Source organism: Macrobrachium rosenbergii, chromosome 55 (genome assembly GCF_040412425.1).
Source record: "Macrobrachium rosenbergii isolate ZJJX-2024 chromosome 55, ASM4041242v1, whole genome shotgun sequence".
NCBI classification, from domain to species: Eukaryota; Metazoa; Arthropoda; class Malacostraca; order Decapoda; family Palaemonidae; genus Macrobrachium; species Macrobrachium rosenbergii.
This window is the reverse complement of record NC_089795.1, coordinates 9,109,291-9,124,990: the sequence shown is the minus strand read 5'-3', so window position 1 is coordinate 9,124,990 and position 15,700 is coordinate 9,109,291. Positions and strand designations below refer to the sequence as shown.

At 40.7% G+C, this 15,700-nt stretch overlaps 1 long non-coding RNA gene across 1 annotated transcript in view; it reads right to left on the bottom strand.

Moving 5' to 3' along the window:
• LOC136835666 (uncharacterized) overlaps nucleotides 1-15,700 on the bottom strand; it is a 139,174-nt gene that overhangs the window by 102,775 nt on the left and 20,699 nt on the right. The window lies entirely within an intron of this gene.

Sequence of the window (15,700 nt, the reverse complement as noted above, 5' to 3'; positions counted from 1 at the left end):
AGTTCGAGGCGGGTGAGACCTGCCGCCGTCCCCAGCCCCAGGAAAGTTTTATAATGCTCTGCTGCCATGGTTCTGGTGGGGGAAGGGCGTCTAACCAGGTCGACTGGGCGTGCTGGGCAGCGAGGAAGTGTCTCTTCAATAATGACGTGGCACCCTTTCAAAAGGTGGCACTGTAGTTTGGTGTGCCGTGTACAGGTCACACTGGTGGCACTCAGTATCCCTAGGCACTGGTGCAGGTTAGGTCCCAGAAGAACTTTCTCTTCTGTGTTCCCTTTTGTTTTCTTTAGTGGCACTTATGGTGCCAATGTGTTCCTAGGGACCCTCTACTGGAGTCCAACTAGGCTATATGGGAGGAAAGGCACTCTACACCCCCTGCAGAGTGCAACAATCGAATGAGAGAGAAAGGGAAGGTAAAAGAGAGAGAGAGAGAGAGAGAGAGAGAGAGAGAGAGAGAGAGAGAGAGAGAGAGAGAGAGAGAGAGAGAGAAGCTATTCAAGTGATGACAGTGCTGCAAATTATTGGCACTGTGGAATAAAGTGAATTTGGGTTTTTTTTTTTTTCTTTAAAGATCCTCATGAGTGGCTGGTCCCAGTACCGGCCCCAGTGCTGGCCCCTTCTTTTTTCAGAGGGTGAAAACTACTGTTTGCTTCGGTCTGGATAGCAGGCCTCACTCGTGACCGACAGTTTATCACTGCATCGTAATTACTCTTAACTTGTCCTCATCTATTGTGGGACAGAGGTGTTTTCTTTTAATTGGTTTATTGTATTCGAATTAATTAGCCTAGTGTCAGCCGTTCTTTCTTTGAAGAGGGTCACGTACACTTAGGTTAGGAATGCTTACTTGAATGACGAGAGAGAGAGAGAGAGAGAGAGAGAGAGAGAGAGAGAGAGAGAGAGAGAGAGAGAGAGAGAGAGAGAGATTTTCAATCAGCGAATTTCTTGCTGCTTGAGAACATGTAAACAAAGATTTTATACATGCACAATGGCATGGATCTTAACAAAATGATATAGATGCGTCGTCTTGGCTTCCTTAGGGATTACTTTATTATCTTAATTTTCCTGGGAGCCGACGTCACAAAAGTTTATCGTAAAATTTTAAATTCTCTTTATATGATTTTTATAGTAGGTATTCGTATAGGAACTTGTTATTACTCCTAACTAAGGCCTATCTTTCCCTGCCTAAATTATCTTTTGGTTTTTTCCTAGCTAAGATATTAGGAGGTGGGTTCGCTACGAAAAAAAAAAAAAAAAGGAAAAAATGACCCCAAGAGTGGCGGGGGCAGTCTGGTCACAATAACAAGGTCTTTGAGATGGTGGCCAAGGTCCCGTTAGGCCTAAATTTCAAAAAACAATCTGGCGGTGAAGGAACACCAAAATGGCTGTTCTCTCTCACAAACAGTTCGAACAATTTCAAAACAATCGCGCGAACACGGCGGAGGAATCCAAGATGGCGGGTATTTTCTTTTTCAAACAAATTCAAAAAACAACGCAACAAATGCAGGTATCCAGATTTTACTTTAAATATACCAATCATGCATAGTGTTTTACGTTAAGGATGGAAAACGAAATTACCAAACACTTTGTCTTTTGTTATCGTATTCTCACCCGGACATTAAACAAAGAATGAAAAGAGAAATGCTAGCCTGCCTGCGTAAATTTACGTTGTTGAACGGTACCTTTATTGTAAAATTACTATTTCAGTTCGTTTGCTACTTCACTGACACGGTTTTGAATGATTCCCGCTATATGCAAACAATAACGATCGGAATTGCCGACGCGATTAGTATATTACTTTGTGTACATGAAACGGCTCGGCCGCGATTCGGCCTTAGTAACGACACAAATTGTGATTCTCTGCTCGAGTTGCACCCCTTTCCTACGCTAATTCTCGCTACACTCGTTATTATAACTATTCTCTTTACTGCTTATTATTATGCCTGGTTCCTTGTTTGGAAGAATGAAATGGAATTCAATATCTGACTTTTATCTTTGGAATTAATGTAATTTTAATTTCCTTTTCTCCAGATTCTTTCTCTAAAATGTACTTTAGATTCTACATAAAGGTCGCCAATGTTACGTGTGAGGGTCTTGGTTGATCATGTATTATTCAATTTACGTAATTTTTACGGCCCTGCAAACCAAGATTACACGTAACCTGCCACTTGAAGCCAAAAGTTAACCTCAAAGACAGTCGTTAATTAGCCAAAGGTCGCCAGTTAAGGGTTATTAACCTTAACAAAGAATATTTGAGATGAATTTGATTTTAAACGCAACGGTTCTTCCAAACATTCGGATGCGAGGCATACAAAGCATCGAGATTTAACCTGATCTTGCTTACCCTAAATCCTAGGTATTTTACTGGAATAACAGGGTTGAAGCTAACAATATAATAATGAGGCTTAATCTAGACTTCGTAAACACATATACAGTAAGTGGGGGATGAAAGAGGAAACAAAGAAATGCGAAATACAGAAAAAAGATAAAAGAATGGGCGAAGTTTTGAACAAAAAGCGACTTTACCTTAGGACGAACGTTGTGCGCACCAACACCGCCGGGGGGGGGGGTCTTCGCAATTGCTTCTTCACTTCACTAATGGGATAATAGACGAATGCTCCAGTCTCTCTGCCGTTCCCTGACCGGCCTGGGTCAAAACAGGCCTACAGTCATGCCTTAGGCGTCTACGCTCTGTTAAAACATTCGCCACGAGAGACAGGAAAAAAGGAAAAAAGGACCTTAGGACCACCTATTTTTAAGGCTGATATGGGAAATTTTCCTATAGGGTGGAAGGCCTAACTTACCTATCCCGTTCTCCAACGGACGTTCAGGTTTGAACTGAAGACGCTTCTATCGTGGGACAAAGCAATTTCCCTGTCTTGATCAGGCTGATATTTCTATCCCTAAATGTTCGAGGGCGAACAGCATAAATATTTATAAAAATGTATATATATATATATGTATATATATATATATATATATATATATATGTATATATATATATATATATATATATATATATATATATATATATATATATATATATATATATATATATATATATATATATATGTATATATATATATATGTATATATATATATATATATATATATATATATATATATATATATATATATATATATATATATATATATATATATATATATATATATATATATATATATATATATATATATATATATATATATATATATATAGGATATATAAAGTGGACGGAAGGAAAACCAACAATCCTCCCCAAAAAGGATTCAGCTGGTATGGAATCAATAAGAAAACAAGTAAAAAATGCTCCGAAGTTTCTTTGGCGCAATCGAGTTTTCTGTACAGCCGCTACAGCGTACAATCAAGGCCACCGAAAATAGATCTATCTCTCGGTGGTCTCGGTATACTATTGTATGAGCCGCGGCCCATGAAACTTTAACCACGGCCCGGTGGTGACATAGCCTATATCGTTGCCAGGAGCAAGACCATGGCTAATTTTAACCTTAAGTATGAGAAAACTACTGAGGCTAGAGGGCTGCAATTTGGTACGTTTGATGACTGGAGGGTGGATGATCAACACAGCGATTTGCAGCCCTCTAGCCTCAGTAGTTTTTAAGATGTGAGGGCGGACAAAAAAAAAAAGAGCGGACGGACAAAGCCGGCACAACAGTTTTCTTTTAATGAAAACTTAAAAAAAAACGGTGGGGTGGGAATACAAGGAAAAAAGCCATCACTAACAAGCATGGTCAAAGATACTTTTACTGGCAACTGATGAATAAAGTGAATTATAAATATCTCAGCTATATAACAAATATAAAAAAAGGACCCCTGAAAAAGAAAAAAAATGTCTCCAATGAAATTCGATTCAACAACGTATCATAACATCAAAGACAAGACTGGAAAATTGATTAATGAAAGCGAGATACAAGCAAACACGAAACAAATCAGAGAGAAGAGAGAGAGAGAGAGAGAGAGAGAGAGAGAGAGAGAGTCGACTCCAGTTCGTCCTGAAACCCGCGGGAGGAGGAGGAGGAGGAGGAGGAGGACCCGGCCAGAGCAAGCAAGTCTGCCAATGAATTTAAATGGAGTAATTGAAGCTTTGCTAAAGTGGCATTGACATGCGACCTCAAAGACTGTGGCTTTTTTGAGGCCAATTACGTGATTATACAATCGAGGTATGGGCAACGTTATGCCGCACCCTATACCTTCTTCTATCTCATCATCCTGCTTTTCCATTCCCTCGTTGCTTTCCGCTGCAGAAGGCAACAGGATTCGTGTTTCACCCAGGAGCAGAACGAGAAAGGGGCGCCCTTGCATTCAACTGGCTCTCTGCAGGAAAACCGCCCATGTCTAGGATGGTGTATGTAAAAAGATTTCTTCAATTAAATTGCATTTCGATTTGCTTCTTTTCCAGCTAATATACTTTCTGTTTTTAAATCTCTCCTGACTACAAATTTCTTTTCACGGAGAACAGTACAAAGTAAAATGTCTCACTGCTTCCTTTCATTCACATTCTCTCTCTCTCTTCCACCTGACAATTATTTCACAGTGCAACTGCTCTGAGGTTTTCCTCCCGTTACTTAACCTTTCAAACCTTTTACTGTCAATTTCCCTTTCAGCGCTGAATGACCTCATAGGTCCCAGAGCTCGGCCAGTAGCCTGAATTTTACATTCCAATCCAGAACGCTCACGGTATAGCGAGAAGGGGTAACAAACACTTCACTCAACGAAAGCAAGATCTCATAGTTTGTACATTCCAAAGTATACACAAAAAAATGTTCAGTGCCGTACCACGGTCGGTGAATAAGCGCAATCATATATTAGCACGCTTCCAGTTCGATCGCCAGTGTTATATAACCACACAACGCTGCCTCAATCACTAAGGCACTACGAGGCTTCAGAGGGACACCTGCGGTTTTCATATGACTATTCTATAGAACGATGTTTCCGCTAGCCCGTTCAATATAACACCAGCAGATCCTGTACTGGATTTGACTATGACAACACCATTTGGGATGGAATGGAATACAGAGTTTAGGCCAAAGGCCAAGCACTGCGACCTATGAGGTCATTCAGCGCTGGAAAGGAAATTGAGAGTAGGCAGGTCTGAAAGGTGTAACAGGAGGAAAATCTCGCAGTTGCACAATGAAATAATTGTTAGGAGAAGGTGGACAGCAAGGTGGAGGAAATGAAAGGGGTTGCAGCTAGGGGCCGAAGGGACGCTGCAAAGAACCTTTACTAATGCCTACAGTGCACCCCGTGAGGTGCACTGACGGCACTATCTTCCTCCGGGGATAACACCATTTGGTATTAGGCTTGGATCAGACTTGATCGGGATTTTAGTATTTTTTTTTTTTTTTGACCTTGCATTTCTTCCAAAAACCTTAAATAATTTGCTGTACTACTAATTGTTATAAAAAAAAACATCTACGGTTGAATTGCAACCACAATCTCAATTTTACTCTTTTAAAATTCATAAGTCTCTCCAAAAACTTTGGAGATCGGTTCACGCCCCAGGGCGATTTAATTCAAAATTTTACTCTCCTTAATGAACAAGAAAAATTGAGGTTTCACTTGAAAACTGAAATGATTTCATACATTGAGAGTTAACTCTCTCTCTCTCTCTCTCTCTCTCTCTCTCTCTCTCTCTCTCTCTCTCTCTTTGCGCATTCATTTCTACGTACATCTCAATGCAAACACAGCATAACAATATAAAAACAACCTAATTTTCCTTTGATATTTTTTTCCTCACAATTAGAATCACCGGCGGAAACTGCTTGGAGAGTCGTGACACTGCCATAACAGCACGAGACTTGTCGTGCTCAGACAGACAGACAGACAGAGATAATAATAATCACAATAATTAAAACATAACCATGAGAAACAGTACCCTAAAACGGGTCTCACAAAGAAATGCACAGCGTGAGGTGAGGGGGAATGAAAGCAGTGTGGGGGAGAGGGGGGGGGAAGAGCTGCCAGGCCCAATAGCGAAGGGGAGGGGAAGGGGAAAGGGGGGGGGGAAGTTATGGAAGGGGAAGTCGCCGACTATAAGTACGACCGTTTTAGGAAGAGACTTTTCCCCACTGACGGAGACGGTAAGTTAATGCCACTTCTTCGACGTCCTTTTAATTCTAAACCTGTCAAGAGAAAACGATTGTGTTTATTGCAATAAGAATAGTGTTAGGTCTTTTCGGATATGTACACTCTCCCGCTGAAATTTATTTCGTTCATAAATCGTCGTCGATGTTAATGTAATTTAGAAACGTGGCATATGTTTTTACAGGCGCTGCCAATAATTCCTGTCGGCTTAAGGCAGGTAATTTTCGGGATGGTTAAGCAGTTTAGTCCGAGAAATAATGAAGGATTATTCTCCTAAGTTTCTACCTTTAATGGGTCATTGTTTGGTCACCTAAAGTTTCAGAAACCTTACACTTCTCTCAGATGGGTTTAGTTAATAGTTAGTGAACTAAGCCATTTCTATACGAAACAAGCTTGAGCACAGCCGATCATGGAAAACTCTCTAAGACGAGTTCTGACTGGAGCATCCCGAGAAATAGCTTGGAACGTTTACAAGTACTTCACCGCGGACAAAAAGAACGACGGTCCCTTACACGACGTTTCAAAAGCAGCTTTACGTGCTACTGAAGCAGCGAAGCTAAGTAAATCGACTATTCATCGTATCGTTAAAGAAGCTGAAGAGACGGAAGAATATGAAACTCCTGTTTTCCCACAGGAAAAACGCTCAAGATCAAAACTGGGGACAAACTTAGATGACTTTGATAAGTGTGCTTTACGAAGGACAGTGCTAAATTTCTACCTCAGAGAGGAAATTCCCACACTCGAAAAAATTTTGTTGGCATTTAAAGAAAAATAGGATTCAATGGATGCAAGGAATCATTACGGAATATATTAAAACAAATTGGGTTTAGATAGGAAAGGTGAATGGAAGAAATTTTCTCATGGAACGAACAGATGTGGTCAGTGCTCGGACGAAATTTCTACGGACAATGAAAAAAGTTCGAGAGGATGGATATAAATCCGTGATTTATGTCGATGAAACTTGGGTGAATCAAAATTATACCAAACTATATCACAATTATATGACTTCGATGACAGCAAAGGAACAGTAATAAAAAACTATAATAGATGACGTAAACTCGAGAACATTGCTCAGTACAGCATCCAAATAAACAAAACTGAAAATGAAAGCGCATCTGATCGAAATATAGGTTTCCAAATTTCTTGCATTTATCATTTTCATATATTGAAAATTTTTTTTATCTAAAATTTAAGTTGGACAACAAAATTTCATTCAGAACTTTCTATTAGTACACGTGCTTGATAACAGGCGCAAACAATGAGAGCTTGAAGTCCGAAGGTTAATCCAGGATTTACAAAGTCAATTTAAGACGAGATTAGGTATTCCCAAAGGTAATCGGCTTCTCTTGACAGATGTAGGATTGAAAGGACATCGAAGAAGAGGCAACACGGCACCGTCTCTGTCAGAGGGGCAAAGTCTCTTCCTAAAATGGTCGTACTATAGGTCGGGCGACATAGCGGCGCCAGACAGGTGTTGTTTGCCGCTCCTCCACCTGCTGATTCATACAGGTAATTACCTCCTCCTCCTCCCCCGCCCCTCTCTCTCTCTCTCTCTTTCTTGATCCTTCCTTCCTTCCTTCCTTCCCCTCCCCCGGCCCCATAACCTTTTCTCTGGGATCTCTTTCCACCAAAGCATGTCGCCCAGTTTTTTTTCCTTCAAACAAACCCCCCTCCCCTTCCTTGCAATGGCCTTAACCCTCTATCATCCTCTACAGTGGGTAGTTTTCGCTTTTGGAAAGCTTGCTATATTTACATTCTTTTAATTTACGTGTGTGTGTGTGTGTGTGTGTGTGTGTACAGTACATACATACATATACACATACATACATACATATATATATATATATATATATATATATATATATATATATATATATATATATATATATATGCAAAACATTAGACGAGTGATTAACCTCAGCATTCAATTATGTACCTGGTAATTTGGTCTGCAACGGCTTAAAATCAGGGCGGAGAATGATAAGGACCCTGCAACCGCATCCTAAAAAGCCTTGCTAAAACTTAAAACCCACCCCATCTAGGAGATCAAGATGTGTATTATGTATATGTATATTAAGTATCCATAAACGAAGCTGATGCAAGTTAATGTTGATGGAGTCAAGTGAATTCGCCAGTAAATATTGGGTCCTACAGGGCAATGTTCGGTCTCCTTTGCTGTTTGTTCTTATCAAGGATTTTATTATGAAAAAATAGTTGTAAAAGATGGAAGAAACGGTTTAGACAAGTGATGATAAAACCTGACGGGGTTAGAGTACCCCGATGACTCCATTTTAATCACGAAAACACTACAAGATTTATCAAGCTTGCTTAATGGAATGCTTCATATATCTGGAGATGAGGCGTGAGATAAACCTAATGAAAACAAAAATAATGAGGAGAGAGTATGCTCAAAAGGGATGAAATATCGCTACATGAAGAGAGTTAATGGTGCAAAGTCTTACACAAATATTCCCGAACAATGACATCAGTACAAGTTCTCTCGAATTGGAATTTTGTGAAAGAAATCAAACAATGGACGATCGGCATAAGACTTGGGAATCAAACAGAGCAAAAATGCGAACGAAAGTAAACTTGAAACCTTAAATCGTCCAGCTAGTACGATCCGAATTGCTTAAATGACGTGACTCACGGCATGACAGTGAAACTTTACCTAAGAGACTTGAGAGTGAAGCTTTGAGAATCAATATGGCAGAATTTTGATGGGCGTACCCAAGATGCTGCATTTCCCGCAAGGTATCATTCACGCATGCCCCAACATCTTGGGGCGTTTCCTTTTTCCGTTGTACGTTGGTGATCTTAGATCCTACCTTGCAAGGGCAGTTGAAAGCAAAAGGTTGTCAGGGATTGTCAAGGATTGTCTCTCCTTAATGCTGTCCAAGTATGGCATTTTCACTTTATTATAGCGCGTGTGTGTGCGCGTATTTTTTTAATCTCATGAGTATGTGAAAGAATATCCAATATGCTTCATAAACTGCTATTTCAATGACGCTGTCGAAGTATTAAGAAAAGAGAACTGCTCCCGAATTGTTTAAAAATTCTGGATTTCCTAAGGACGGACCAGCAGAATCATGCAACATTAAAAAAAAAAAAACTCCCATACCTTGACAGCATCTTTTTGCCTTTACTTACAAGACAGAATCTTTTTGCTTTTAGTTACATGACAGCACATAAAAAATCTGTCATATTTACCAATGTGAAAATCACCAAAAATAGGATAAACTCTTCATGGAAGCACCTGCCGATTCAAAGGTCAGATACTCGAACCTGCACTGATGAAGATGACCAACAACGTGGATCTGACACATGGGTCATGGAAACCTGATAAGATGACCTTATCTTTTTTATCCTTTATCACAGACGACGGACAAAACCTTGTCTTTTGGGCTCAGCGGGAATCTAAAGACATCTGCATCCCTTACTTGGCTGTCATTCAGAAACTCCTTGTAGAAATGCAGCTTTTCTTTACTGAAAGAAAAATAAAACCATTGTTTGTAAAAAGGTGGAAATGGTAATCGACATATAACCCTCTACGGTTCTTCCTTTTTTTTTTAATTTCATATGGGTATTTCCTTTGCCATTATACCTGTTCTTAGGTTTTAGGTAGATAAATACCCAACAGACAAAAACTCCAAACACACACACACAAACACTAGGCATACATAATACATGCATAAATATATACATTATATACATATATATATTGTGTGTGTGTATATATATATATATATATATATATATATATATATATATATATATATATATATATATCCCAAAACAGTATATAATCTAAATATATCACAAAATCTAATCACGTCCACCTCATCTATAAAAACAATGACCATACCTCAAACTACAAACGTTTGTTTTCTAATTGCTTTTGGATAAGTTCCAGCCTTTCCTCAATGGCTACCTGAAGTCCAAAAATAGAAAAATCCTTCCACATGAAGACTTAAAACTAGTTAAAAAAAAAGAAACACTGTATCCCCTAGTTAAAAAAACCCCACCCTTCTATCAAGAAACAAAGAATTCAATTCAACCCACAAAATTTACTAAAAATGAAATAAGACTTAGCCTCACTCTTGATGATGGCAAGTTAAGCGTTCATGCTTTTGTCTGCAATATAGATTTGGGCGTTGTATTCGCGCTCATGTATACATGCATATAAACATACATAAGAACAAAAAGGAGCACGAGTTCAAGTTGTGCATATGACTGCATTCGTGTATCCTCGATGACCACGCAGACAGACAGAACCAGTTTTCCTTTAGGCAGGGGTTCGTTCTCCAACTCTCTCTCTCTCTCTCTCTCTCTCTCTCTCTCTCTCTCTCTCTCTCTCTCTCTCTCTCTTCTTCCATTGAGGTACTTGACCTTCCTTGGTCTCACTGAAGACTTCAACCCTCATATGGGAGACGAAAGCTTTCATTCCCTTATATAGGATAGGATGCAATATGGTCACGGCTGTACTCTGCCCTAAAAATAAGGAAGTCTGTTCCCCATATACATGGATCGGATAGCAGGGATTGGACTTATTCCGGGTAATTACTGTGATTCACCAGATCATGAAGTTTACTTTACCATGTTACATGGAATCAGGGGGTTCTCTTATTTCATAGGTAATAAATAACCCCAGGATACTTGTCGTTGAAAACTTGCAGCTCCTGCAAAATACGGCGTTGCATATTCCTCTGGCCAATGTTGGCAAAACGGGATGAGTATAATAATTTAGATACTGAGAAAATTCTCAGGCGCTCCATAAAAATCCAAATAAACAGGTATACAAATATACCACACAAAGACTGCTGCAGTTTAGTCCCTGATTTGGAAATCCGGGAGATTTCACCGATCAGGCACTACTCATGGGTACAGTTCCGCTTTCAAATGATCGGTAATTCTCCTTCTCTAAAAACAGGTTAGGTGATGGCTAGTTTTGCGTGAAGAGTGAGGCCAGGGGAGAACACCTCTATGTAAAATTAAGTAGATTTGCATACAAACTTTGTTGCAGGAGGAATTGGCTTTGGAGAACTGTTCATAAGACGGCATTGCGCCGCGCCCTAAGCTGTTCTCAATTCTAAAATATTAAATATTAAAATCTTAACATATTAAAATATCAAAATATTAAACAGTTTTTCATGATGCAACCGGCTTGACAAACACAAGAAAAGAATGGGGAGAAATGGTTGATGCGAACAGAGGGGACTCACTCTCGAAAGAAGGAATATCAGAAGGCAAGAACAAGGGGGCAGGGAGAGAAACCCAAACTATGCAGTCAAGGGAAAGGAACAGGTGAGACAAAACCAGCAACCTGGGGATCTTCGATTTCAACACGAAATTCATTGCATAATTAGATATCTATTTTTCATCATCGTAAGATGTGATAATAAAAAATAGCTATTTCAGTGTCAAATGGAACGGCGTTACTTCTTCCCCCTTATAAGCAGACCTTTTTTTTATCCTCAAGAAAATACATAAAAAAAAAAAAAAGTTCCAAAAAAAGAGGCAAACTCTAGGCAATACAGTCATTCATCACATATCCATTACAATTCACTTTCACCTGTTCATTTTCGGGGTCTCTCTCTCTCTCTCTCTCTCTCTCTCTCTCTCTCTCTCTCTCTCTCTCTCTCAAGTCCTCCCAAAACAGTCGATAATCTAAAAATACAAAAAAGAAGGTATTTTAAGGCACGTTTGCTCGGGTTGAAAATAGCCTTCCATTTTACCAATAAATAAATTCCTCTAAAAAAGGGGATGAGAATAACGACACTTATGCCCCAGCCTTTCCCTCAATGGTCTCGCTGCTGCGCCAAATACATTATGAAGGACCAATTTCATGGATTTTTTACAGCACACACACACGCCAAGAACAACAGCGCTCGTCTCTAGTTAGTGGGTAACCCGGATTCCTAGCATTTCAGAAATAAATGCCCTCCTGAAAAGCGTACATCCTACTGCTCGGGAAATAACGGGAACCGCTTCCTGCCCGAAGGATCCTGATCGTGAATATTTCGAGGTTATTTTTCTAATCCTGAGAGAGATTTTGTCGTGAGTCGCGGATATTTTTCTAAGCCTGGTAGAGATTTTGTCGAGAGGTTTCTCGACATCTAGTAATTGTTCAAAGTTAATCTAACCCACAGACTCCGATAAATCTAAGGCAATTCTAATCAACAGAACCTGTTAGATTCCAGGCAAAGTCTAAACTATTCCAACCTACCCTACAGGCCCTGATGAATACTTAATTTTTTTTCCAGCTCTCTCTCTCTCTCTCTCAAAAAAAAATATATACATATATATATATAATAAACACACACATATATACATATATATATGTGTGTGTGTGTGTACAGGATTCAAATCATTACGTTAACCCCTTCAATGAGATAAAGCAATAAGCCCAGCAATGACGCTGATGAAGCGGATGATAAAATTCATCAATAGTCGTTGGAGCCAAAGGCGTCGGTAACGCTGGCTGGCGCCTGTAGGTCTATACGGTCTGTAGTCATGCTGTGGCCTTCGTTTCTTCGCCGCCTTTTTGCCTTTTTCCTCCTTCTGTCCCAAGGATTCAACTCGGCCAAGTACGGTTTAATGCGTGGGAGAGGAGAAGAATAGGAGGAGGAGGGAGGGGAGGGGGAGGGGGGGAGGAGGGGAGGAGGGGGGAGGAGGGGGGGGGGGGGGGGGGGGGGGGGGGAGGGGGGGGAGGAGGGGAGGGGAGGGGAGGAGAGGAGGAGGGAGGAGGAGGGGAGGAGGGGAGGAGGAGTGGAAGGGGAAGGTGGAGGGAGGAGGGGGGAGGAGGGAGGGGTGGAAGGTAGGGAGGTGGGTGAGGAAAGGGAGGAGGAGGAGGGGTGGAAGGTAGGGAGGTGGGTGAGGGGAAATGGAGGAGGAGGGGTGGAAGGGGGAGGTGGGTGAGGGGAAATGGAGGAGGAGGGGTGGAAGGTAGGGAGGTGGGTGAGGGGAAATGGAGGAGGAGGGGGTGGAAGGTAGGGAGGTGGGTGAGGGGAAAGGGAGAAGGAGGAGGGGGTGGAAGGTAGGGGGAGGTGGGTGAGGGGAAAGGAGGAGGAGGAGGAGGGGAGGAAGGAGGGAGGTGGGTGAGGGGAAAGGGAGGAGGAGGAGGAGGGGTGGAAGGTAGGGGAGGTGGGTGGGAAAGGAGGGGAGGAGGAGGAGGAGGAGGGGGTGAAAGAAAGCAGACAGTTGTACTGACACGAACGCGATAGAGCTCTTATCAAATTGATCTAATTAAATTGATTTTGCTTACGTATGCTGGCGTCACAGCGGCTATGGTCATCGACGCCGATCTGCTTGGTGAATGCTGGGTACACTGAAACGCGCCCACGATTATGAGCGTAAATGAAAGAAACCATTCTGAGAAGACTTAAACAAAACATGTCACAATGCGGCTGACTGCCTCTGCAAAAAGTAATACTTTCACTTGGCTGAAAATTTTCTCGCTGGAAAGTTTTAAAAGCATTTCGTCGAGAGAAAAGTTTAGAATGTATCCAAATCCTAAGTTCTGGAAAGCTTGAAAATATGCTTCTCTAAAAAAATATATATATAAAAAATAAAAAAACTAAGGTATTTTACAACTCCTTCTGGGAAGTTCTGAAAGCATCATATTTAAAATGATTATTTTTTAATAAAAAAACTCGCCATGCACAACGAGAGCGCTTGAAGAAAGCACACCGACTCCACAATTTACTCAATTTATGCTCGACCCTTCTAACAAGTGAGAACACAAATCCAACGTAAAAGTTCCATTTCCATTCTACTACACGACTTTCATTATATACGATGCCAGTCGGTTGCTTTCATTAGGTTTCTCTCAACACTTGAATTTCTTTCCTTGCCTTCATTTTTCTTTCCTCTCAACTCTCCTCCTGTGTTCCCGTCACGATTCTCATACGGCGAAGAAAAAAAAACGTATATACGGCGAGACTTTAATAAAACATGGACGCAAAAAACTAAGGAAACGCTTAAATACCAACTTGTACTAATTCATCAATTTAAAAATTAAGCTCACAACAGGTGACCATCTAAGTTTGCTATAAGGACAAAATTAATGACCGGGAAACAATGCGTGGATGAAATCAAAAGTGACACTCATTTGATTTAACAAGAAAAACCACGGGAAAATAAAAAAACAAAATTCCCTAACGTCACTTCACAGGCCTAGAATTAACGGCAAGAAAAAAAATAATGAGAAACCATAAGAGGGGACTCGTTCCAATTAAAGCCGGCCCTGTACCAGCACGGGCCGTTGCGGTCTCAAGACTCCGAACTCGGACCTACCAACCGACCGAGATGAATCCTGGGACGACGTTGCTTTCCCCCACGAGAACGATGCGGATCCTGGTCGAGGAACGGCGCCGTATAACCGTACGCACGAGGAGAAAGTGAATATCGGTGATGAAGTATTTATTGAGGCACGGGTGAGAGGCGAGAGTGATAGAAGGATCGCTCGATGATTGATGGCGTGGAGGAGACGGTAGAAGGAACCATGGGGGTTGGGGGATGGAGGTGGGGTGGGGGGACAGGAATATTGAAGGAGAGGAAATAAAAGACATGGGGAAGAGGAAGACGGATGAGAAAAAGTATGGACGGACTAATAATAATAATAATAAGAGAAGAATAATAATAATAATAATAATAATAATAATAAAATATTATTATTATTATTATTATTATTATTATTATTATTATTATTATTTCTTGGCTGTATGGGGAAGGGGAAGGAAGGAAATTCGGAAGAAAATGGTGACCAAAATTGAGAAGTGGGGGGGAGGGGGAAAGGATAATAAGAAAATTGGATGCAAAACAGAGTAAACCAGAGAAAGAAAGAGAAGAATTGAGAAGCAATGGAAAACTAAAGGAGAACGAATTCTATGAAAGCTAAAGTAAAGAACTTAGACCTCCGGTGACACTGCAATGTCATAAAATACTCTTAGATCCGAACAAAAAATTCGTCTTCAAAGACCCACATTCATAACCAAGCAATATTTCATTTTCTAACTTATACCAATATCAATAAAATCTTGTATGACCACAGAAGCTGCGACGTCAACGCAGGGATGACAATTTAATGAACTACTGCTATCCGTTTCAGGGAGCGCGAGTCATCGTTTTTCTCAAATCTCTTTCAAACTAATGATTTGATCGAAATGGTACTTTGACACAGTGTACGAGACACCTCCCGCTAATTTTTGGTAATACTCGTATAGTGCATTGTCAAAAGGTGTTAGTTAAGGCGTTTACTCTTGACTTTTAAAGACAAAGTCGCATGAGTCAGCAGGACTATTCTACGCAATCGAACGTCCGCTATCCCCCATAGACAGGAAAGGGGGGCGGAGATGGGGAGGCGAGGAAAGTGAGTTGAGGGAGGGATGAGGAGGGGAGGGAAGGATTCCAGGAGGAGGGACGGGATGAGGATAAAGGATGTTCGCAGGCATAGTTTGCATGCTTGGCAACACCATGTAAGTCAAGAGTAAACGTCTTAACTGAAACCATTTGACAATGCACTCTATTACCAAAAATTAGCGGGAGGTGTCTCGTACACTGTGTCAAAGTACCATTGCGATCAAATCATTAGTTTGAAAGATA